At 39.1% G+C, this 25,714-nt stretch overlaps 2 long non-coding RNA genes across 2 annotated transcripts; both read right to left on the bottom strand.

The window, feature by feature from the left end:
- Window positions 1-789: 789 nt before the first annotated feature.
- On the bottom strand, window positions 790-4,868 carry LOC119879184. Its single transcript, XR_005387368.1, has 4 exons — window positions 4,854-4,868; window positions 1,824-2,014; window positions 1,090-1,196; window positions 790-914 (listed from the first exon to the last, which is right to left on the bottom strand). It is a non-coding gene; the product is annotated as an uncharacterized LOC119879184 (long non-coding RNA).
- Window positions 4,869-4,966: 98 nt separating this feature from the next.
- On the bottom strand, window positions 4,967-15,434 carry LOC119879185. The gene is made up of 3 exons (XR_005387369.1): window positions 15,371-15,434; window positions 11,121-11,381; window positions 4,967-5,010 (listed from the first exon to the last, which is right to left on the bottom strand). It is a non-coding gene; the product is annotated as an uncharacterized LOC119879185 (long non-coding RNA).
- Between the last annotated feature and the right edge of the window lie 10,280 nt (window positions 15,435-25,714).

Raw genomic sequence — 25,714 nt, 5'->3', positions numbered from 1 at the left:
TCTCAGCTCTGCTGGTTCTGCAAAGATCCTCTCCTCTGAGCTCCTGAGGTACCAGCTCCTGGGCATTGTACTCCTCTGACATCTGGGTGCCAGTTTCATGAGACCCCCCTGTGCTCCAGCATAGCCTGGAATGCGACCATTCCTCAGAGATATGGATCCCAGCTCTGTGGGAGTCCCCCCTCTGAACTCCCAAGGGACCATAACCAATGTAAGCAGGGTCCCCTCCTCAGAGGTCTAAGTCCCAGCTCTGCAAGGACATCTTCTGAGACCCTAAGGAACCAGCACAGCCTGGTGGTGCTCCCTCCCCAGACACATGGGTCCCAGCTTCTTGGGGGTGCTTCCTCCAAGCTCCCACATTTTAATTCCTTCCCTTTGTCCTCTCAACACTTAGGGCAAAAGCTATAGTTACTGCTTCTGTGTTACCTCAGCCACCTCTTATTTGCCCAAATACTTGTATAATTAATTAATTAATATTAATTAATCAATCAGTGAACTGATCGTTACAGAGGTTTTCATTTTATAAAGTGGCGTGGGTTCCTTTGACGGTCATTTCTTAGAAGACTGATTTAATGACCTGCAATGGGGAACACCGAGGCTCATTCTGAAATGGTTTTGGATTTGCTCAGCAAACACATAGCAAAGGATCTGCTTCAACCCAACAGAACAGAATCGCATTTTCTGTGGCCATCAGCATTCAGTCCTGGAGACATGCCTGCATTTACAGAGATGGAGCCAAGCACCAAAGACAACATGGGTTCTTAAAAAATTACTTACGCCATTTAAAAATACTCCTTTCTGTACTACAAGTAACACACAGAGTTTCAACAATCATGGGGTTTTACCAGCACGTAACAAATTTCTCCCATGAATTTGTCTCCAAGGTGGGGCTCGACATCCATTTGAAAATTCATAATCTGAAACCAATTATCGATCAATTAAAAGGAGCTCTGAAAATAAAATATGTTATCTTTAAAAAGAAATAAATATGATTACAGTTTTTTTCAAATACTCAATCCTAATGTAGCTATTGAAGCATTTGGAAATAATAATTATTTTACATAACAAAGCAAATCTGAGAATAATAGAAACCTGAAGTATAGTCAATAGATTCCAAGACAGTTTGTTCTCCTTTTCCTGAGAAATGTTTCAGCAGTTCTATATGGTTCTTAACAGTTGTTGGGTTTAAACAGATTTGTCTGAAATGAATGATAAGAAATGCATTTAACACTCTCAAAAGAGAATCTCCAGAAAACAGATGAAATATATACCATTTTAGCAAGGGGGGGGGGGGCTGGTGGGAGGAGGAATATCACTTTTATAATTAAAATTGTAGTCAAATTATACAACAACAAAAATGTTGCAGTTAGTTTTTAGAGCTGTGTTATAGCCTTACAACACTGTCAAGACATCAAGAAACCGTGATTCATATTAATGCAACATTAAATAAACTCGTTTAAAAATTCATTTCATTTCTTAGTGGTAATAGCATAATACTAGAAAAAAAACTACAAAAAATGAACAAGTTTTAAACCTTACAAAGTCTACATGATATTTGCATTACCTATTTAACCATCTATTTAATTGTCTGAGGAGAGTGAAAATAAGGCCACTTCATGTCCTCAGAATCAGGTGAAACCCCATAGAAAGCTCTAGCAAAGCTAACAGTAATCTTTACATTTTAGAATTAGAAATATCCATTGCAATACCCTAAAATCTACTGTTAATCAATAACAACTCCTATAATTTGTGTATGTTTAAAAAAAATTCTGAAAGCATTTTTTGTAACTAACTTTTAGAGGTTTCTTTTTTCTAAAAAGACTCACAATGAAATACGTTTTAGAGAATGATTCAGTAGGTACAGATCCAGTTGCTTAAGCAGCATGCCAACCTTCATCTTTATCTCACTCTCAGGATCTTCATCTTGGTAATTTTATCAAGAATATTTACTGTGGATGTGTCTTCTTTCACCGTGTTATAATCCAAACCCAGGATTTTGTTACAGGATCTCTGTTAGCTGATCAAACAAGTAAATAAATAAAAATGATTCTCTTGTCTTCTGTTGTAAGAAAAAATAATGACTAACAAGTCCTCTGAAGCCCACCCAAATGTGCTTCCTTCATTAAGCTTTCTCTCATGGACCCAATTTGAATTAATCTCAACTTCTCAGATTCTACTGCATTTAGGAACTTTCTTGTACTCCTTGAGATTCTCTACCTTGTACTGCAGTATCATCTATCTATATCATATCTCTAATAAAACAAAGAACAAGACATTCTTTTTTTTTTCTTTTTTTTTAATTGACTGTAGGGCATTGTCCAGCATGGTCATTCAATTAGTGTATCCAGAATTGATTTGAAGATAGAGAAATACTGGTCTCCTTAGAAGAATCATCACTAGAACTGTGTGTGTGTACGTGTGTGTGTGTGTATGTAACCACTGAGGCTTAGTGTTCACAAATGCTTTCTTTCCAAAACAGCATGGTTTTCTCAGTCTAAAGATCTACCACCAGTCTTTTCACCTGTTCAAAGTGCTTATATTTTCTTTCTTTTTTTTTTAATTTTTTTTTATTTATTCATGATAGGCACGCAGTGAAAGAGAGAGAGAGAGAGAGAGAGAGGCAGAGGGAGAAGCAGGCTCCATGCACTGGGAGCCCGATGTGGGATTCGATCCCGGGTCTCCAGGATCGCGCCCTGGGCCAAAGGCAGGCGCCAAACCGCTGCGCCGCCCAGGGATCCCTCAAATGCTTATATTTTCTTTTTTTTTTTTTAAGAAATATTCTTTTTTTTAAATATTTATTTATTTATTTATTTATTTATTTATTTATTTATTTATTTATTATGAATGATAGACACACAGTGAGAGAGAGAGAGGCAGAGACATAGGCAGAGGGAGAAGCAGGCTCCACGCACCGGGAGCCCGACGTGGGATTCGATCCCGGGTCTCCAGGATCGCGCCCTGGGCCAAAGGCAGGCGCTAAAACCGTTGCGCCACCCAGGGATCCCAATGCTTATATTTTCAATGCCTTTTTATGTTCAAGTTGGAAAAACAAATCTGGCCAGTACTCACACACATACCAAGTTACAGTGAAAAACTCCAATACTAATTCATGATCAAGGCTGACATAGGTGTGAAAGTAGACTCTAGAGATGGTTAAAACAGAATTTGGTGAAAGCCAAAGAACCATGTAGTTGCAAGTGAGGAAGAAGAGGGCAAAGCCATATTTGGAAAGGAGGAATTTAAATAAGATGAAATATATATGTATTTGAACAAGGAGGCCCATGGGACTAGTTCAGAAAGCTCCACCTGATTGAAATGAGAGAAGCACAGTGATGGCATTAACTCTGCAGTGGGAGATGGACTCTGGCACCAGGAAATAGCAGAAAAGGCTTAGGGCTTCTTAGAAAAAAACACACAAGGGGAGGGGCAGGGAAAAGAGATCTAGGAATCATCTACTTTTTGAGCATCTCAATCATCCTTACAGCAGTCATCTCATTAAGACTCATGGAAAAGGTATTATATGAATTCTGGGGAAAGACACAAACCTGCCCCCCAAATTGCCCTGCACCATGGAATCTGGACCCAAACTAAGAGTTGTACCTAGAGCTCTTACAGAAAGGACAAAATGCAGCAAAGGATACACATTTAGCCAAACTAGATATATAGCAGCCAGTCTATGTATTAAGTTCATGCACTAAGTTGAAATTAATGCTATTACCAACCTCCTTGAATTCAACTTTACTCTTAAGATTTCATTCCTCCTCAGCAGGGTAGCTATGAGGTATAGATAGATAGATAGCCTAATAATGAAGAGTAGGCAAGAGATAAGAAAAGGCTGCTGTCCTAAGGTTCACATCTTTTTTTAAAAAAATATTTTATTTATTTACTCATTCATTAGAGTCATAGGGAGAGAGGCAGAGACACAGGCAGAGGCAGAGGGAGAAGGAGGCTGCAGGCAAGGAGCCCGATGTGGGACTCTGATCCCGGGTCTCCAAGATCACACCCTGGGGCTGAAGGCAGACGCTTAACCGGCTGAGACACCCAGACATCTCATAAGATTTACATCCTAAAGAATATTTTTTTTAAAGGTTCATCTTCCCACGTCATAGCAGTAGACACAGCAAAGAATGATTAGAGGCAAGACCAGGCACCTCATGCTTGAGTCCTTCTAGTCACATGATTCCAAACAGGCAAAACATGTATATGACACCATTATGTACTGTTAGGTATTTCTACTCATAAGAAAAATTCAGAAAACAATTGCTCCAGGCAATTGGTCACATTCTTTTACGCATGTTAGATGCTTAGACAATAATGAAAATCTACATCCTTAATGAAGAGGAAAACGTTTCCCATTGAGTGAATGTAACTACCTCCACAAAGCTATGCAACCTACAAAGGAACATTACTGAGACCAATGGAAAGTGAGATTACTCTGGGCTATCTTTGCTGCATACATTTTAGAGGAAACCGAGCATCATCCGTCACAGCAGGCCTGAGGGTAGAGGGTGGAGTTTGGTGCAGGCCCCACTAATCTGTCTTCTCTCCTGTGTAGACCTTAGAGGATACAGGCCTCTGGTCTTTCCAGAAGTGAGGAAGCCTCTCTTTAAACCACATGCTAAAATTAGAAATCTAGAAGCTTGCTAGTGGTAAAGTATTAGGCCTTTCAGTTTAAAGTAGAAACTTGATATGAGCATGACATTCAGCCAAGAAAAATGAATGACATTTTTACAAAAGTCGAACATAGGACTTTTTGCCTTTTAGGTCACGGAACTTTTTTCAAGAGACTGCAACTCCCCCTCCCCCATGATTATGTTTCTAAAAGTTCAAGTCATAGACTGGAGCATAAATATCACCTTTGATACAAGCCTGTGCTTCCTTCAGCTTTCTGTCTTTGGCAATAAGCAGCAAACGTGACAGCTGCCCCAAGCTCCTGATCTTAATGTGTGGCACAGAGAGAAACAGCAAAGGCTGCCCATCTTATCAACTTCTTCTGACTTGACTGTTGTTTCACTAGGAAATAAAAATAAATAAATAAATAAATAAAATCTTAAGGTTACCTGGATGCTAGTGAAGTTAAACATAAGACATTTTGACAAATCATCCCTCTGGCTCATTATAAAACACAAAATATAAGTACTTCTTGTTAAAAGCTCATGTCTTTTCCTCATTTGTCCACACTCAGATCCCTAAGTTCCCAGGCTTATTAGCAACCATAGTTAGCAACATGATATACCCAGGAAGAACATTTTAAGCCATGTCTTGAATACTTACATGAACTCAATCACAGTTTTTGGTTTTGTTTTTCTAACAATGTGTTGGACAACTTTAAAAAAATCACTGGTTCTACAGGACCATTCATGTTTGGGGATTTCTAAAGTTATTTTATTTATAAAGTTTACACCACAGTAATTAGTGGTTAGAAATCTTCTTGGCTACTCTGTGTTTATGAACAAAAAAGCTATAAAAAAGAGAAAGAGAGAGAGACAAACTAGGTTCCCTCTGTGGATTGTTTTCCCACTCCAAACCCTCTAATTTGGTTTACTTTAGGATAATAAGCAGTTTTTCTAAATGGACTTTTCCTGATCAGAAATTTCTGGGTCTCCTAGATTTGTCTTTCTGCCCATTTTAATTATTTTTTTAGGTCAGCATTTAAGAAATATTAAGATGTTTTTACGGCAGTGATATTTCTATAGATTTCTACCACGTACAACATTAACTAAGCTACCTAGGTTTTTATTAGATATGGATATCCCTGGAAAAATGCTCTCCTCTTAAGACCTGATCTAACATATTTTAAATTGTAAGGCAGATAAACAGATGTGGTGTATTGCCAGTTCATCAGAAAAAGTAAACCTGACAGACTCAGACTCAGATGTACTACCAGCACGATTTCACTAGAAAAGGAAGAAGATAGAGATCATGGAGGCAGACTAGTGGCTTGCCACGGATGTCCACATCCTAACACCCGAGGGCCCACAAATGCCTTATCTTACATGGCAAGAGAGACCATGCAGATGGATTAAGTTAAGGATCTTGAGATGGGAAGACTATTCTGAAATGTGCAGGAGGGTCAAGTCAGAAAAGCCAACGTGACATGGAAACAGGGTTCAGAGTAACACAGAGCCAGAAGCTATGGAATGTAGGTGGCCTCCAGAAGCTGGAGAAGACAAGAATGGATCTTCCTTCAGCCCCCAGAAGGAACACAGCCCTGCCAACGCCTTGATTTTAACCCTACACACTTATTTTAGTCTTTTCACCTCCAGAACCCTAAGAAATTAAATCTGCATTATTTTAAGTCACTAAGTATGTGAAAATTTGTTACAGCAGCAATAGGAGGCTAACACAGGGACTTTTACAGGCTTTCCCACTGTTCTTCCAGCAGTAACTTTCATAGTAACTCACATAGGAAGTAACTTACATAGTAATTGTACACAGAAGGTACTCAATAAATAGAAGAGGAATAAATGAATAGAAGATTTCTAGGCTGACCAGTGATGTGTGTTGTATACAAAATGTGTGTTTTCTCTAAAATAAAGCTTTTGGAATAATGTCTTCAGGTTTGAGATTTCTTAAAGGTCTGTGCCGGGTTGGTCACATGTGCTAAGTGGATGATGACAAGACTAAGTTATAAGCTGACTGAATGCCAACAATATCAAGCCACTGAACTTGAGAAGGTGAAACTCCTGGTAAGATATGGGAGAAGTCAAGGGCACAGGACACATATTTCATTGCTCCCACCAGTTGAAGCCTGTAACTCAGCAAAGCAGTAGGAACTAAATGCCAGCTCCAGGGAGGATGTGGAAGAGCAGGTTTGTTTCGGGGTTTGCAGTTTCTAATACTGGAAGAAAGAGATTTTGGAAAGAAAAAATACTATGCCCATCTTGTGAGGTCAAGATAAATGTGCTGCAAAGTGAAATCCACTGACCTGATCAAAAGACTTTCAAACTGTAATTGTGGAGGGCAGCTGAAAATACTATAGCTTTATGCTATAAGGTGAGAGAGCAGAAAAATGTCACATTTATTTCATCCCCAGTGTCTAGTTTAGTGTCCAGAACATAGTAATTACTCAATAAATGAGCCTAAAAAATAACAAGAGATATAAAGCTACAGTTGCAAAACTAGTTAGTAATTCTCAGGAACAAAAACAAAGAGCTCAAGTAACAAACGTTATGGCCATCGATTTTAATAGCATAACTTGGACATTTCACCAAAATATGGGGCACCCATGTGGCTCTGTTGGTTAGTGTCTGACTCTTGGTTTCTGATCAGGTCGTGAATCTCAGGGTCATGAGATCAAGCCCTGGTTGAGCTCCACAGTCAGTGAGGCGTCTGCTTGTCCCTCTCCCTTTGTTCCACCCCCCCATCTGCTTGCTCTCTCTCTCTCTCTCTCAATAAATAAAATCTTTTAGAAAAGAAGTTTTACCAAAACATAATAATTATCATCTCATAAAACAATACAATTTTAAGATCAGAGATCATGTAACTGATCCTTCATGACATTGATAAGAGAACTAGAACAAGAAGGTAAAAGGATCAAACAATGCCCATTACCAAGGAGTATTGGGAAGTCAACAATAAAAAAGATGCCTGTAGAGATTTACAAAAGAAAAAAGAAAACTAGGAATCAGAAAGGTATGAATTGTGAGGGGCGGTGGGCAGGACAGGGGGAAGAGGGTCACTGCTCGGGGCTCAACTCCTCATCTACACAGCACTCCTACCAGGAGAGAATTTTGTCCCAACTCAGACATATCATTGAGACAGCAGAGAGACATTAGAAGCTAAAATATCACAGTATTAAAGCTGACATGAGTCAAAATCGTAATTTTACCAAAAAAGAAAAGAACTGATAATAACATTGTCACTAAGTGATTCTGAACACTTATCCAGTCTTTATATTTCCTGAGCTACATTCTAATGAGTCAAAGCAACTGAGCTCTGTATACCACCACCATATGGTGTTAATCATTGAAGGGTGTCATTTGTCCTTAGCTTACAGTGGACTTGGGTTTCATTCTGGAGTGTTTTTAGAAAGATTAGTTATCTCATTCTGTCTGATAAGAACAAAAGCAATTGAAAATGGTAATACAAGGAGACCTATGATTTCCATTAGAATGAAAGTGGAGTTATTTTCCCCAAAACAATGAACACGGAAAGACGATGACCAGTGTTATTATAGAATGAAGGGTTGGTACATTGGAAATGATTCTAAAAGAAAAGAGTAAGTCATCTAACATGTGGACAGTGCCATGCCTATCTACTCAACAATGATCTGCACAAAAGAAGATGGGTGACGACATGTAAAACCTTTTTTCAGTGCATGATGAGCAGATCAGTTTCAATGTCAGATGTCTGTTAGCCTAATTCAGAAGAAGGCTGATCAATTTTTTAAGGACTGCCGCAAAGAGTACATTTGGAGATGTGCAACATCAAATGAGAAATGAGGCCTCAAGTGCGAATATAAAGAGATCAACAAAAGAGGGTAGCTTACTTACTTCAACAGACTTTCCATGTAAATAAAACTGACTTGTTTTGGAACAAAAGGCTGAGAGAACATATAGTCCCAAGAGGAAGAAGAAATATCCTAAAACATCCAATAATATTGTGGTTTGGTAGAAATGCATCCAGAGGCTCCAAACTCAAAGCCTTTATGATGACTTAGGTATCCATATTTATGTGGACTTACAGAGCTGAATCCTATCTGAAAGGACAGCAGTTGACCCTCCACCCTTTAAATAAATGAATAAAAGGTGTCCTAAGGGCCAGCAGCCTAAGCAAGAACAGTGCATGTGTACAAAAGGGACAAAGAATGAGGTAGCCGGGACTCTTTTAATGGTATGTTCTTCCAGCCATTGAGGGCATCTCTGGTCTATATCACTTTTGTTATGTTGGTGGACACAGCATACCAAGTGGCTATGGGTTGCTGACAGTTCTTTGGTTTGGGGGGGTGGGGGTAGAGCAAGGGGAGTGGTCAAGACTTGGATGTGTAAACATTTAGAATTTTCCATAACTACCAAAATCTCAGCTGTATCCTTTGCCTTCTTCAGGACTATCAGTACCCACCTGGTTTTCATCCAGCCACAATGGCATGGTTTCCTTCAACTACAACAAATGCTACTTTCAGACCCTCTTTTCCCTTCCGACATCAAAGATATCACCAATAAAAGTCAGAAATAAGAATAATGGATAGAAAAACTGGCCCAAGGAAAAGGTGTCCAGTAAATTTGACAGAAGGAAGACAATCAAGAGGTAGTTGGTTCAAAACATATATGTGCCAAATGTTGAGACTTCCTGCTTAAGAGGGACCTCTATGCATAAAGACTGTATGAAAAAAAAAAAAGACTGTATACAGAGGTATAAGAATGGAAATAGAGCAAAAAGCAATTGGATAAGGATAAAGAAAGAGAAACAGTGATATGATTGAGGTATGTGTAACAGCCCACCTAAGTAGGTTGCAGATGTGGTCATGTTTGTCCTTGGAACACAAAATAAATAGAGGTAAGATACAATGAGGCTCTTGATACTCTTATGACATCTGCTTTAAATCCATCTCTGTACTAAGTAGTTCATATGTTTTGAACTATATGGTTTTGCAGATGAGTTCATCTTTCAAAGGTTAGAAAAAAACAACATGTGACACTACACTGAACTTAAGTGGGAGCAATGAATAATGACAAGCACTTTGGGAGGAAGTGACCATAGGCAGAGTTAGAAATAAAATACAATTTTAGAAAAAGGCTTCAGGAAATTCAGAGAGAAGGTAGAGCATGACAACAGAACCAAACACTCCTGAAATACAGTTCAAAAAAGGTTTTTCAGTACTAAAATGAAATTCAGAGTTTATTTCTCACAAATAATCCCAAAGGGAAAAAGTGGGAAAAGGCATCTATAAGAAGATTTGACTGATTAGTGACCTGTCTTTGATAATGTCACACTTTAAAAGTTCATATGCAAAATTAAGGAGGAACACGGTGGCAGAAAAGAGGATCCCGATGCCTGAAAGTGGAAAATAAACTGAAGCTGACCAAAACAACAAAAAAGATTTACATATGCAAATGTCAATTACTCCTATATAATTATGATTACATTTATATAAATACATATATATTTTTATCTAAGCTCTCTAGAGCTAAGTTGACAGCTCCCTGTTTGAGGTAGAGGTAGGTTTTTCTTAAATCTCAGATTTGGAAGGTTCTCATTTCAGGACAATGCTAATTGCTAATTAGCCTCTCCCATATATTGAGGGAAATTTACCACTCCCCAGGAATTAATAGATTTTAATACCAGAAGGGATTTTGCCTATAGCAGAGGTCACAAAACCAATGCCTACTGACACCTGTAGGGTTGTATAGATGAGTGGAAAGCCCAAACATAAAGCAACAACAATTGTTGGAGTGTGGGTGAACTCAAGAATGCATCCCCTATCAAAAGAAATTCAAATCAAAATTTAAAAATTAGGAGTGCCAGGGCACCTGGGTGGCTCAGTGGTTGAGCATTCTGCCTTCAGCTCAGGTCATGATCCCAGGGTCCTGGGATTGAGTCTCACAACAGGCTCTCTGTAGGGAGCCTGCTTCTCCCCTCTGCCTGTATCTCTGCCTCTCTCTCTGTGTCTCTCATGAATAAATAAAATCTAGATAGATAGATAGATAGATAGATAGATAGATAGATAGAAAGAAAGAAAGAAGAAAGAAAGAAAGAAAGAAAGAAAGAAAGAAAGAAAGAAAGAAAGAAGAAAGAAATAATTAGGGGCGCCTGGGTGGCTCAGTCGGTTAAGGGTCTGCCTTTGGCTCAAGTCATGATCTCAGGGTCCTGGGATAGAGCTCAGTGTCTGGCTGGCTCCCTACCCAGCCAGGAGTCTGCTTCTCCCTCTGCCCCTGCCCCTGCTCATCTTCTCTCTCTCTCTCTCTCATAAATACATACATACATACATACATACATACATAATTTTGTTGTGCTAAACAGAATGTTCCCAGATTTCAGCAGAGTGCCTCCTGATTGCAATTCCTGGGTCAGAATATTTCTGAGATTCACAGATGTTAAATTACTTGCCCAAAACCTACAACTCATTTATCAAAATATGTACAATAAAGACATTAAACTCTAGAAGCTCTTTACCAGCTTACCTGACAATATATCCTGATTCAAATGCTGAGGGGTCCAAGTTTGTTTTCCATTCAAGTGGTTCTACAAAAACATATTTTGCTTCTTGAGGATGTTTGTAGATAAAACTCTCCACAAACATCGCAATTTCTTTCAATATCACTTCATTCAGTGGAGTAATTTCCAGGGTTCTGGTCCCATATCCAGCAGCAGTCCACTGTGCAGACCTTGTCAGAGCCACCCCCATGCTCAGTCAATGCTCAGATCTGAGCTCACCACACACCCTGCATCAGAGTGGAAAGAGTTAGAAACACAGGATGGCAATCACCTTTTTCCTGGAACCGTTCTCACTTTCAAGCCTTTAAGCCATCCAACACATATTCTGCTTCTTAATCTTAGTGGTCAATTTTTTTTCATCATCAAATTGCTCCTTAATGCAACAGAAATATTCATTTTTACTGGGCTAGCTCTAAGTAAAACTGACAGGCACTTGGATTTTCTAGTATCTATTTGCCCTAAGCAAATAACTTTCTCATTTCCCTGGGCCCCAGAAAGAAAAGCTCAAATAACTGGGCAGAAAACAGAAACAGAAAACTCCCAACAGTGGAAGGAAGAGCTGGGGGAAGATGGCATCAAGGCCTTTGGTCCAACAGGTTTGCTGGAGCCAAAGGCTCTTCTGGGCTGGGCAGTGCATAATTTAGAACCATGCTGTCAAACTGAACTCTGTTATTCTGACTTTCTTTAAAAAGAGAACATTATCTGCAACATTGAGTAAAAGCCGAGTTAGCAAGCAAGTTCTCACTGTGAACATTTAAGGCTTTTTTTTTCCCTGATAGTCTATACTTGTTTGATTTTTCACTAATAGGATCATGAAAGGCTTCCTTCCAGAATATTAGAATGGTGATAAAGTTAAATATAGAATAGAATTAGCTTTCCCCCATTATTACTAAAGCTCCGAAGTACCAGGACCCTTCGGAAATGACTTGGGGATTTTGGGTTTTGTACTGCACTAAATCTAGTAACAGGAATATCTAGATCAGTGGCTCTCAATGAGGCAATACTCATAATTCAGAAATATTATTAAGGATATTTCATTATCAAAATGATAGGAAGGGGACATCATTGGGATTTAGTAATGAGGACCAAGAATGTCAGACATCAGGGCACCCGGGTGGCTCAGTGGTTGAGTCTGCCTTTGGCTCAGGGTGTGATCCTGGGGTCCCAGGAGCGGGTCCTGGGATTGAGTCCCGCATCAGGCTCCCCACAGGGAGCCTGCTTCTCTCTCTGCCTATGTCTCTGCCTCTCTCTGTCTCTCATAAATAAATAAATAAACTCTTAAAAAATAATGTCTGATGTCCTGCAATGTGCACAACAGTCCCCAGACAGAATTATACTACACTCTTTAGGCATCTGGTGGGCGAAAAACTTCAGATAAGTAATACCTGCGCTAAGAATCTAACTCCACTTTACAATCACAAAGTAATTTTTCCACAGTTTTGACATACACTGAATTTTCCAGGATTGCAACTATCATGTAAGTCGAAGGAAGGTTGTATATATTCTGTCTTATATGGAAGTCTACCAAGAGCTCAGTATTTTGGAAAATCACACCATTGATGGCCATGCTGGTCACACAATTTAAGTTTCAATGATGTGTTTACATCAGCCTGCATTTGGAGCTACTGCATTCACAGTATATAATTCTATGTAAGGCTGGAGCACCTGACTACTTCACTACATATTCTAGTGTAGTGGTACCTGAGCATTTACATACTATTACTGTATTGCAATTATTTACCTTTTAATTTTCCTTTATTTTACAGTTAGGGGACATCATTGGGATTTAGTGATGAGGACCAAGAATGTCAGACATCAGGGCACCTGGGTGGCTCAGTGGTTGAGTGTCTGCCTTTGGGCTCAGGGTATGATCCTGGGGTCCCAGGAAGTAGCCAATATCATTTTGATAATGAAATATGGTTAATAATACTTCTGAGTTATGAGTACTGCCTCACTGAGAGCCACTGATCTAGATATCCTATCTACATTTAAAGATATCCTATCCTACATTTAAACTATGCACACATGTAGAATTACTACCTAGAATTTTGATTTTGGAGTAGCAAAGAAGGCATTACAAAATATTTGTTATAAAAAATGATAGTTCTCAGGGCTAAGAATGGCTGATATATGTGTACATAAATAGGTATATATATTTTTATATCTGTGTATATACTTATATATACAAATACATACAATTATAAAATATATATAATTAGGGTACAGATTTTTTTGTGTGCATTTATTTTAGTATTCTAGTAGTTTGTTTCTATTGCTTGATTCCAAACATGTAAGCCTGTACTGATGCTTACATCAGTAACACTGTTGAGTTTGCCAGTATTAAGAGAGTAAGTGCAAGCTAAGAATAAGTGCAAACAGCTTTATCACATATAGAAAGTCTTATGTGCACAATTTATTTTAATCTTAAGCATACCACTTGTTTCAGTGGTCTTATAAAACTACAACATGTGTATCATTTCCTTCTTATACTTTTTAAAAGGAAAATGTGGACATACATAGATTATATAAGACTGTAGCAGCAGTCAACACCCCATACAGCAACTTCCTGAAAGACACTTTAAAAAGAGCTAAGAAATGCAAAAAGGTCTTCATCATGATAAATTTCTATACAAAAATAACACGTTTGTATCTCTTCAAATTGTTTTTCTAAATCTGGAAAGGCAGGAGCTGCAACAATGAACAGGCTTGATTTGAGGTCTAAGAAAATTTCAGGAGGGTCTGGGACAACCCAGAAGGCAAAAAATATTATTAGGGGGGAAAAGTGGATCAAAATCTTGAACAAGATAGGTAGAAAAAGCCTTTAAAAATGAGAGTGAGAGCAGAGAGAGAAAGAAAGAGGGACAGCCTGGGTGGCTCAGCTGTTGAGCGTCTGCCTTTGGCTCAGGGCATGATCCTGGGTCTGGAATCGAATCCTGCATCCAGCTCCCTGTGAGGAGCCTGCCTCTCTCTGTGTCTCTCATGAATAACATCTTTTTTTAAAAAAAAGAGAGACAGACGGACAGAGAAAGAGAAAGAAGTACTTTGTAGGCGTAAGTGAATAAATTACAAAAAGAAAACAGTGTAATCTAAAGCTTTTCATGTTAAGTCTAGGACATTTCTAATAGCCTCATTTAGCAGGAGAACCGTATTTATTCCACTAGTCCCAGGGGTGTTAAAAAAAAAAAAAAGGTCTGTGTAACTCAGGTAAAAATACAAAACTAAATTTTTTTTTTTTTAATCAAAACAGGCTGTTCCCCAGTTTCTACCCACTGCCAATCCAGGAGTCCTTTTGGCCTAAGAACCACAGTTACAACGAATACACATGAATATGTAGTAAGTATCTTTGAATTAAGGTGCGACTGTTTAAAAAGTTTAATGATTAAATGGAGAAAAGTTTCTGTGCACGTGTTCTCATAAATGGAAAATCATTTATATTCATTTTGTCTATTATTCTACTCATTTTCTGTCCGAATCAAATCACTGTAACACAGCTTGTTTTTCTTTTTTAAGGATTAGCTGCAAGCTTCCCGTAGCATTAAAAAAAATGAAACCCGTCCGTGAATAATTTCTGTAACGCTTGAGCAGAAAGAAGAGCTAAGGGAAGGTGAGCATCCACGCTGAGATCTAGAAATGTGGCTGGTAACACAGATTGGGAGTCGGCGCATACACGTGCCATTCTGGGAATGATGAAGCTACAGAAAATCAGAATTTCAGAACTGGCATGTGCAGGGCCCTGAATCCACGTACACTTAAAGCCTGCGTGAAAACACCGAGCAGACGGCGACAGGCGTTAGTTAGAGCCGGAGCTCAGTCTGTAGGGGTGAGGGGGCAGGGGGCGCCGGCAGGAAGGCGCAGGGGAGGAGGACGGTAGGTGGAAGGAGGGCGAGCTGCAGGGGCGGAGGGTAGGAGGACGGGGAGGCGCCGGGAGTCGCCTGAGCCGCGGAGAGGGGCTCGGCTCGGGAGCCGAGGAGCAGGAGGCGCCCGGGCAGGGGGTCTGCGGGGAGGGGAGGGGAGGGAGAGGGCCGGGACAGGGCGGGCCGCGGCCCGAGGAGACGAGGGGAGCGGGCGAGAGAGGCCCCCACCTTGCTCGAACCCCGCCGCGTTAGGCTGCAAGGACCCCTGCGCGGGGCGGTGGGCGGGGAGCGGCGGGGCCCTGCGCGGAGAGGCGGCGGCGAGTCCCCGGCGGCCCGCCCTGCGCCCAACGGCCCGCACTCACCTGCAGCGCCCCGCTCCGCGTCCGCACTGCGCCCAGCGCCCCGCGCCCCGCGCCGCCAGCCGCGCGCCCGCCAGTTTGCTAGGGCGCGCGGTAAACACTCAACGCCCCGCCGCGCGAGTGTCGCCGCCCCGCGGAGGGGAGGCCCGAGCCCCGCCCCCCGCCCCCCCCCCCCCCCCCCCCGTCTCTTAAAGAATCAATAAACAAAAAACTTAAAAAAAAAATAACACACTAAAAGAGATCATTGTCTGTTTCAAATGCCCTAATCTCAAAAGATCAAAAGGCCAAAGGGAAACAGTTAAGATGGTTCCATCAAACGAGCAAAATAAAGCACCACAACCAACCCTTAAGAAATGAAGATCTATGAATTACCTGAGAAGTAATTTAAAATAATAATTCTAAAGATGCTCTACTAAAGATGCTAAAAGACAAGACAAAAGATACCTAAATGAAATCAGGGAAATAATGCATGAACAAAATAAGAATATTGACACAAAAACACTTTTTAAAAAAGGTAATAACTTTGTAGCTGAAGAATACAATGATTAAACTGAAAAATGCACTAAACAGATTCAACTTCCAGATTTGATCAAGCAAAAAAAAAAAAAAGATTTGATCAAGCAGAAGAAAGAATCAGCAAACTAGAAAACATCATGTGAAATTACTGAGTCACAGGAATGGAAAAAAAAAAGGAATGATGGAAAGTAAAGAGAGTCTATGGGCTATACAGGACACTACAAAAAGTCTATCTATGCATTATGGGAGACCCAGGAGAAAGTAGGAAAGAGATAGACAGCCTATTTAAAGAATAGTGGCTGAAATTTTTCCAAATTTGAGGCAAAAAAAATGGATATATAAATTCAAGAAGCTGAATGAACTCCAATTAGGGTAAATTGCAAAGAGACCAACACTGAAACACATTATAATGAAACTGAAAAGCTGTGCTCACTTCAGCACCACATATAGTAAACTGAAAAGTTACAGGAAAAAAGCAATCTTGAATGTAGCATGAGAAAATGGACTCCTCATGTAAATGAGAACCTCTGTTGATTCAAAGCCAATGTCTCTGCAGATATTTTGCAGGTCAGAGGGCAGCAGTATGGTATATTCAATATGCTGAAAGAAAAGAACTACCAAGAATACTGTATCTATAAAGTCATCCTTTAAAGATGAAGACAGGGATCCCTGGGTGGCGCAGCGGTTTGGCGCCTGCCTTGGCCCAGGGCGCGATCCTGGAGACGCGGGATCGAATCCCACATCGGGTTCCCGGGTGCATGGAGCCTGCTTCTCCCTCGGCCTATGTCTCTGCCTCTCTCTCTCTCTCTCTCTCTCTCTCTCTCTGTGACTATCATAAATTAAAAAAAAAAATTAAAATAAAATAAAAAAAAAACAGGCAAAACTATAAAAAAAAATAATAATAAAATAAAAAAATAAAGATGAAGACATTAAGACTTTCCCAGCCAGATAAAAGCTGATGGAGTCAATCACCACTGGACATGCCACACAAAAAATACTAAAGGATTGCCCTTGGAGATGAAACAAAGGACCCTAGACAACACAAAAACCATAGGAAAATATAAAGCTCTCCAGTAAAGGTAAATACTTAGGCCAAAAACAGAACCCTAACGTTGGTGCATAAATCATTTTCATTCTTTATAGGATTTAAAAGGGAAAAAAGCATTAAAGTATAAATCTATGTTAACAGACACACAATATGAAAAGGCACAATTTGTGACATCACTAACAAAGCAGGGGAAGGTGGAGGGACAGAGACATAAAGGAGTAGAGTTTTTGTATGCAACTAAAGCCATCAGGTTAAAATAAACTGAAATCATGAAGATATTTTATGTATATACCCAGAGAAACCACAAAAAAAAAAAAACTGTAGAAAATACACAAAAGGTAATTAAAAGGGCATGTTGTCCAAAAAAAAACTCACTAAAACACAAAGAAAAGGCAGTAGTAAAAAGAAAGAGGGACAAAAAACTTACAAGACATACAGAAAAACAATTAAGAAAATGGGAAATAAAATACCATCCTTATCAGTAATTACTTTTTTCTTAAAGATTTTATTTATTTATTCAGGAGAGACACAGAGAGGCAGAGACATAGGCAGAGGGAGAAGCAGACTCCTCGCAGGAAGCCTAATGTGGGACTCGATCCCAGAACTCCAGGATCATGCCCTGAGCCAAAGGCAGATGCTCAACCGCTGAGCCACCCAGGGCGTTGCTATCAGTAATTACTTTAAATGTAAATGGATTAAACTCCCTAATCAAAAGACAGAGTGGCTGAATGGATTTAAAAAAACAAGTCTCATTCATTTGGGGAATATAAAAAATAGTGAAAGGGAATAAAGGGGAAAGGAGAGAAAATGAGTGGGAAATATCAGTGAGGGTACAGGACATGGGAGACACCTAACTCTGGGAAACGAACAAGGGGTGGTAGAAAGGCAGGTTGGGCGGGAGGGTGGGATTACTGGGTGACAGGCACTAAGGGGGGCACTTGATGGCATGAGCACTGGGTGTTATGCCATATATATATATATATATATATATATATAGGCAAATCAAACTCCAATAAAAAAACATACAAAAAAAAAAAGACCAACCACATGCTGTCTACTAGATACAAACTTTAGATCTAATGATACACATAAGCTGAAAATGAAAAGATGGAAAAAAGATATCCCATGAAAATGTTAACCAAAAGAGAGCAGGGTGGCCATACTAATAGACAAAGAGATGAAGTCAAAAACTAACAAAACACAAAATAGGACATTATATAATGATAAAAGGGTCAATTCACCAGAAGCTTTGACAGTTATAAATATGTAAACACCCTGACATCAGAACTCTTAAATTTTTGAAGCAAACACTGGCATCAACACAGTAAGAGAAGACTTCAATGTCATTCATTCAAAAGAAAGAACCACCAAACAAAAATCAATGAGATAACAGAGGACTTGAACAATACTGTAGACTAAATGCACCAAACAATCATACATGGAGGACTCTATGCAACAACAAGAAAATGCACATTTTTCTCAAGCACACACAGAACATTTTCCAGGACAGACCACATGTTAGACCACAAAACAAGTCTTAACAAATTTAAGAAGTCTGAACTCACACCAAGTATCTTTTCTGACCTCAATGGAATGAAACCAGAATGAAAAACAGAAGGAAAAATAAAAATCCACAAATATGTGGAAATTAAGCAACACAGATTTAAACAACCAGTGAGCCAAAGAATAAATCACAAGGGAAATTAGAAAAATATCTTCAGGCAAATAAAAATGAAAACACAATGTATCAAATCTTATATAACGAAAGCAAGTGCTAAGAGTGAGGTTTATAGCTATAAAACACATTTAAAAAAAGAGAGAGAGAGAGAAATCTAAAATCAGTAACCCAACTTTTATAACTCAAGGAAACTACAAAAAGAACAATGTTAGCAAGAAAGGAAATTATTAGAGCAAAGATATAACAGAAAAAATTAATGACACAAAAGTTGTTTTCAAAAGATCAACAAAATTAATAAACCCTTAGCTAGGCTAAGAATAAAAGATGACTCAAATAACTAAAATCAGAAATGAAAAAGGAGACATACAACTGATGTCACAGAAATTAAAAGGACCATAATAGACTCTTAACAACCATACACCAATAAGTTTGATAACGTAGAATGGATAAATCCCTAGAATAAACAACCTACAAGTCAATGGCTTAAATTTAAAATCTGAACAGACCAATATCCAATAAGGATATGAAACAGTAATCAAAAACCTCCAGCATATTAAAAGCCCAGGGCCACATGACTTCATGAGAGCATTCTACTAACCATGTAGAGAATTAACACCAAAACTCATCAAATTCTTCCCCAAATTTGAAGAGCAAGGAATACTTCCAAGCTCATTCTGAGGCCAACATTCCTCTGATAGCAAGCAAAACAAGATACTACAAGAAAACTATAGACCAATATGCCTGAAGAACAGTAATTTTAAAATCCTTTTAAAATACTAGCAAACTGAGTTGAATGGCACATTTAAAGGATTACACACCATTACCAAGTTGAATTTATCCTACGGATGTAAGGATGGTTCATCATACAAAATGTGATATATCATGTTATCTGAATGAAGAACAAAACCACATGATCATCTCAATCCATTTGACTAATTAAATACCTTTCACAATTAAAGCAATAAACTAGCAATAGAAGGAAACTATCTCAATATATAAAGGCCATATATAAAAAGTTCACAGCTAACATCATACTCCATGCTAAAAGACTGAAAGCTTTTCCTCGAAGATGAACAAAGTATTGATGTTCACCCTCACTACCGCTATTCAAGAGAGCACTAGAAGTAAAAATTTCTTTGCAATTTGGCAAGAAATAAATTAGGAAAGAAGAAGTTATCTCTGCTCACAGGTGACACTACATGATCTTATATGCACAAAGCCCAAAAGATTACACATACACACACACACCCAAATTATTAGACTACTAAACAAATTCAGCAAACTTGCAGGATACAAAATCACCACAAAATAAAATAACTGAGTTTTCAAACACAAACCACAAACAAAAGGACAATAAGAAAACAATCGCATTGACAAAAGTGTCAAAAAGAATAAGAGACTTAAGAATAAACTCAACTAACAAAGTAAAAGACCCATAGAGTGAAAAACTGCAAAACACTGCTGAAAAAAATTAAAGATGCAAATAAAATTGTTAAAATGTCCATTGCACCCAAAGCAATCAACAGATTCATTATAACTCTTATCAAAAATCCTATTTTTGGCAGAAACAGAAAAACTGCCCTAAAATGGGATCTCAAGAAACTCTGAAAACCCAAAACAATATTGAAAAAGAAGAAAAAAGTTTGAGACTTCACAGTTCCTGATATCAAATCATATTATGAAGCTTCAGTAATCAAAACACAGATAGACTGGCATAAAGACAGACATACAGACCAACGAAACAGAATAGAGAACCCAGGAAAAATACTCTCTGGCATATAATCTCAAAAACACTCTCAGGGGGATCCCTGGGTGGCGCAGTGGTTTGGTGCCTGCCTTTGGCCCAGGGTGCGATCCTGGAGACCCGGATCGAATCCCACGTCGGGCTCCCGGTGCATGGAGCCTGCTTCTCCCTCTGCCTGTGTCTCTGCTTTTCTCTCTCTCTCTCTCTCTCTGTGTGACTATCATAAAAAAATAAAAATAAAAATAAAAAAACACTCTCAGGATGAATGATCTTCAACCAAGGTGCCAGAACTACTCAATAGGGAAAGGACAATCACTTCAACAAGTGGTGTTGGCAAAACTGAATATTCACATGCAAAAGAGTTATGTTGGATCCTTACCATATACTGTATACAAAAATTAACATGAAATAAGACCTGTAAAACTCTTAACAAGAAAACAGGTTTCCCTGCTCACATGTAAGCTTCAAGACATTGAATTTGGGAATGATTTCTTGGATATGAAACCAAAAGCAGAGGCAACAAATAAAAATAAATAGGACTACATAAAATCTTTGAAAACTTCTGGGAAACAAAGTAAGCAATCAACAGAGTGAAAAGAACCTACAGAATGGAAGAAAATATTTGCATATCATATATCTGATAAGGGGTTTATCCAGAATATGTAAAGAGCTCCTACAACTCAACAAAAATACATGAGCAAAGAACTTGAACAGACATTTCTCCAATGAGCACATGAAAAGACGTTCAATATCATTAATCATTAAAGAAAGTACAAATAAAATTACAAAGAGGTATCACCTTATAGCCACTATCTAAAAACAAAACAAAACAAAAAAACAACTGCTGGCAATAATGTAAAGAAACTGGAACTTTGTGCCCTGTTGGTGAGAATCTACAGTGGTCCAGCCACTATGGAAAACAGTATGAAAGTTCCTCGAAAATTAAAAATGAAATTGCCATGTGACCCTGAACAATTCCACTTTGGCTTATATACCCAAAAGAATTGAAAGTAGGAGCTCAAAGAGATATTTGCAAATTCACATTCATTGCAGCATTATTCACAATAGCCAAGAGGTTAAAGCAAATCAAATGTCCATCAATAGATGAATAAACAAAATGTGGTTTATACACACACACAGACACACACAAACAATGGAATATCATTCACCTTAAAAAAAAGGAGGAGATCCTGTCACATGCTATAACATGAGTGAAACTTGAGAATATTACACTAAGTGAAATAAGCCAGTCAGAAAAAGAAAACTGTGTAGCTGTATTTTTATAAGGTATCAAAAGTAGCCAAACTCACAGAAACAGAAAATAGAATGGTGGTTGCCAAGGGTGAGGAGGGCAGGAGAAACGGGGAGTTGTTTGATGTGTACAGAGTTTCAGTTTTGCCATATAAAAAAAAAGTTCTGGAGATCTGTTACACAACAATATGAATATACTTAATACTCCTGAACTGAATGCTTAACAGTGGGCCACTATGGTAAATTCTATGTTACACAACACTTTACAATTAAAAAACATGAGTGTGACACTCAAAGACAGACTAAGGAAGAAATGAAATTAACTACAAATTAAACAGTAGCCAGGGGCAGCCCGGGTGGCTCAGCAGTTTAGCGCCGTCTTCAGCCCAGGTTGTGATCCTGGGGACAAGGGATCGAGTCCCACATTGGGCTCCCTGCATGGAGCCTGCTTCTCCCTCTGCCTGTGTCTCTGTCTCTCTGTGTCTCTCTCATGAATGCAATAAATAAAATATTTTTAAAAAATTAACAGTAGCCAGGATAGTGGCCCAATAATCCCGAGATTATTATAAGAGATAGGAAAGCTTATTTCTATCAACAAGCAAACTGATTAAGTAGCAACCTTTGCAAATACAAGCCAGCCTGCATTGTAGAGCACGCGTGGCAGTCTTGGAACTCAAGACTGAAACATAAATCACCGTTGTAATTAGGGGCGCCTGGGTGGCTCAGCTGGTGCAGTGTCTGCCTTCTGCTCAGGTCACGATTCAGGGTCCAGAGATGGAGCCCCAGTGCGGGCTCCCCTGCTCAGCGAGGACCCTGCTTCTCCCTCTGCCCCTTACTCAGCTCATGCTCATGTGCACACGTTTGCTCCCTTCTCTCTCTCTCCCTCTCTCTCTCTCTCTCAAATAAATAAAATCTGTAAGAAACAATTATTGGTGTAGTTAAATGCACACTTTTCTGGGAAGAGATACTAACACCAGGGGATTACACTATAAATTAGGGGTACAGTAAATGGTTTTAACCATCACTATCAATTATAACTGACAACCCAACTGCTACACCAAAGTAGATAATGTAGTAAATTTCATGACACTCATTTACTTTGGAAAATTTTCGAACTGTGGTTAAACAGTGGTGCAACCCCACAATATTTCTGTGCCTTCTCCTCTTCCAGGCACCTAGGAAGAGAACGGCACTTCCCCACCTCCTTGAAGTAAGTTTGGGTCTTATGACTTGCCCTGACCCATAAAAAGAAAGCATCAGGTTTGTCCCTCCCGGGAAGACGCGTTTAAGAGAATCTTACATCTCTTTCCCAAGCTGTCCAATGTTCAAGGGAATGGCACCTCCACCAGCACAATCCTGACAGAGAGGACATGGAGCTGAGCACCCCACCAGTGTGCAATGGACAGAGAGCATGAGCCAGAAATGAACATTTATTCTTGAATTGTTTGCTGCCAAAGCACAACCTAACCCATCCTGGACATACCAGCCATTTGGCAAAAATCAATGGTATAACTTTGTAAATAATAGGAATCATTTAGTCTAAGTATTTATATTACTATTTACTAGGTACTAATTAAATATTGTGTGGTTCAACCCAGTAGTGCCTAAAAATAGAGTCCACTAAAAACATCTGCAATGAATCTGGGTATTTATAAAACAGATTTCATGTGTTTATTCACTTGACAACACAGAAATCTGCAAATCGTCTAGTTTTGTCAGTTTCTCAGGGCCCGAATACATGGCTATAAAAAATACAAGCTTTCTAAAAAATACAGTTGTTTGTTAAATATTATTTATAATATCAAAGTTAATTGTTATTTTCTAACTAGAGAACAGCACTAAAGAGGTAAACTAAATGTCACACACAGTGATTGTTAATGCATATTTATATACATGTTTTTTAAGCTAATCACACATAGTGATGAAAGAAAACATGGCAATTCAAAAGCACTGGCCATGGATAATATAAACAACTTTCTACTAAGTTAGGTTTTCATCCATGGTGGGTCTGTCTTTACACGCTTAAGGAAATTCTCACTTTCTGGCATATGAGGGGATGTTCATAACATACTCATCAACGACAATGGTTTCCAAAGGTGAAAATAAAAGGGAGTAAGAGTCCCTTAAAGAACCTATTCTTATACAGAAAATAGTGAATACTGTATTTTTTTTTAAATTTTTATTTATTATGATAGTCACAACAGAGAGAGAGAGAGAAGAGAGGCAGAGACATAGGCAGAGGGAGAAGCCAGGCTCCATGCACCGGGAGCCTGATGTGGGATTCGATCGTCCCGGGTCTCCAGATCGCTCCCTGGGCCAAAGGCAGGCGCCAAAACCGCTGCGCCACCCAGGGATCCCAGTGAATACTGTATTAACTAAAAGGGAATCTGTTCTCAGACTTGGAGTCTATTATAACCCAAGGGTACCTTTACAGTATTTCATTGCCATATATCTTTTAAAGCTAGCTTCTCCAACTATGTCAATACTTCAACGTCATTAATATTAGTTCCTGGAATCTACTGACCACACTTTGTCAATCTGTAATTTGCATATCACCACTCTGAAATGGATTATTTTCATTTCCAGAGTGAAACAAATGAATGGAAAGGGGAAAAAGTTACCATTTCCAAAGTTTCCTGTGAAGATGGAACAAAAATTAAGTTGCCAAGACAAGTACCATGCCAGTCATTGTTCAAAACCATGGGAAATGTTTACATAAGAGTGTTTCGCAGAATTCTGCAAAGGCTCTGAGTGGATTCACAGACACGCTGTCTTATACTCACACACTCTGGAAAGATACAACGTGATAGAGAGAAAACTTACTTTATGGTTAATTTAGGTGAAGAAATTTTAGGATTAGAAGAATGTGACTGAGAATGAAACTAGACCACTCTCTTGCACCATACACAAAGATAAACTCAAAATGGATGAAAGATCTAAATGTGAGACAAGATTCCATCAAAATCTTAGAGAAGAACACAGGCAACACTCTTTTTGAACTTGGCCACGTAACTTCTTGCAAGATACATCCACGAAGGCAAGAGAAACAAAAGCAAAAATGAACTATTGGGACTTCATCAAGATAAGAAGCTTTTGCACAGCAAAGGATACAGTCGACAAAACTAAAAGACAACCTACAGAATGGGAGAAGATATTTGCAAATGACGTATCAGATAAAGGGCTAGTTTCCAAGATCTATAAAGAACTTATTAAACTCAACATCAAAGAAACAAACAATCCAATCATGAAATGGGCAAAAGACATGAACAGAAATTTTACAGAGGAAGACGTAGACATGGCCAACATGCACATGAGAAAATGCTCTGCATCACTTGCCATCAGGGAAATACGAATCAAAACCACAATGAGATACCACCTGACACCAGTGAGAATGGGGAACATTAACAAGATAGGAAACAACAAATGTTGGAGAGGATGTGGAGAAAGGGGAACCCTCTTACACTGTTGGTGGGAATGTGAATGGTGCAGCCACTCTGGAAAATGGTGTGGAGGTTCCTCAAACAGTTAAAAATAGACCTGCCCTACGACCCAGCAATTGCACTGCTGGGGATTTACCCCAAAGATACAGATGCAATGAAACGCCGGGACACCTGCACCCCGATGTTTCTAGCAGCAATGTCCACAATAGCCAAACTGTGGAAGGAGCCTCGGTGTCCATTGACAGATGAATGGATAAAGAAGATGTTTTATGTATACAATGGAATATTACTCAGCCATTAGAAATGACCAATACCCACCATTTGCTTCGATGTGGATGGAACTGGAGGGTATTATGCTGTGTGAAATAAGTCAATTGGAGAAGGACAAACATTATATGGTCTCATTCATTTGGGGAATATAAAAAATAGTGAAAGGGAATAAAGGGGAAAGGAGAAAAAAATGAGTGGGAAATATCAGAAAGGGAGACAGACCATGAGAGACTCCTAACTCTGGGAAACGAACTAGGGGTGGTGGAAGTAGAGGTGGGGGGGTGGGGGTGACTGGGTGGGGGCACTGAGGGGGGCACTTGATGGGATGAGCACTGGGTGTTATTCTATATGTTGGCAAATTGAACACCAATAAAAAATAAATTTATTAAAAAAAAAGAAT

This window comes from Canis lupus, unplaced genomic scaffold (genome assembly GCF_011100685.1).
Source record: "Canis lupus familiaris isolate Mischka breed German Shepherd unplaced genomic scaffold, alternate assembly UU_Cfam_GSD_1.0 chrUn_S372H532, whole genome shotgun sequence".
NCBI lineage: Eukaryota > Metazoa > Chordata > Mammalia > Carnivora > Canidae > Canis > Canis lupus.
This window is presented reverse-complemented; position numbering and strand designations above follow the sequence as displayed.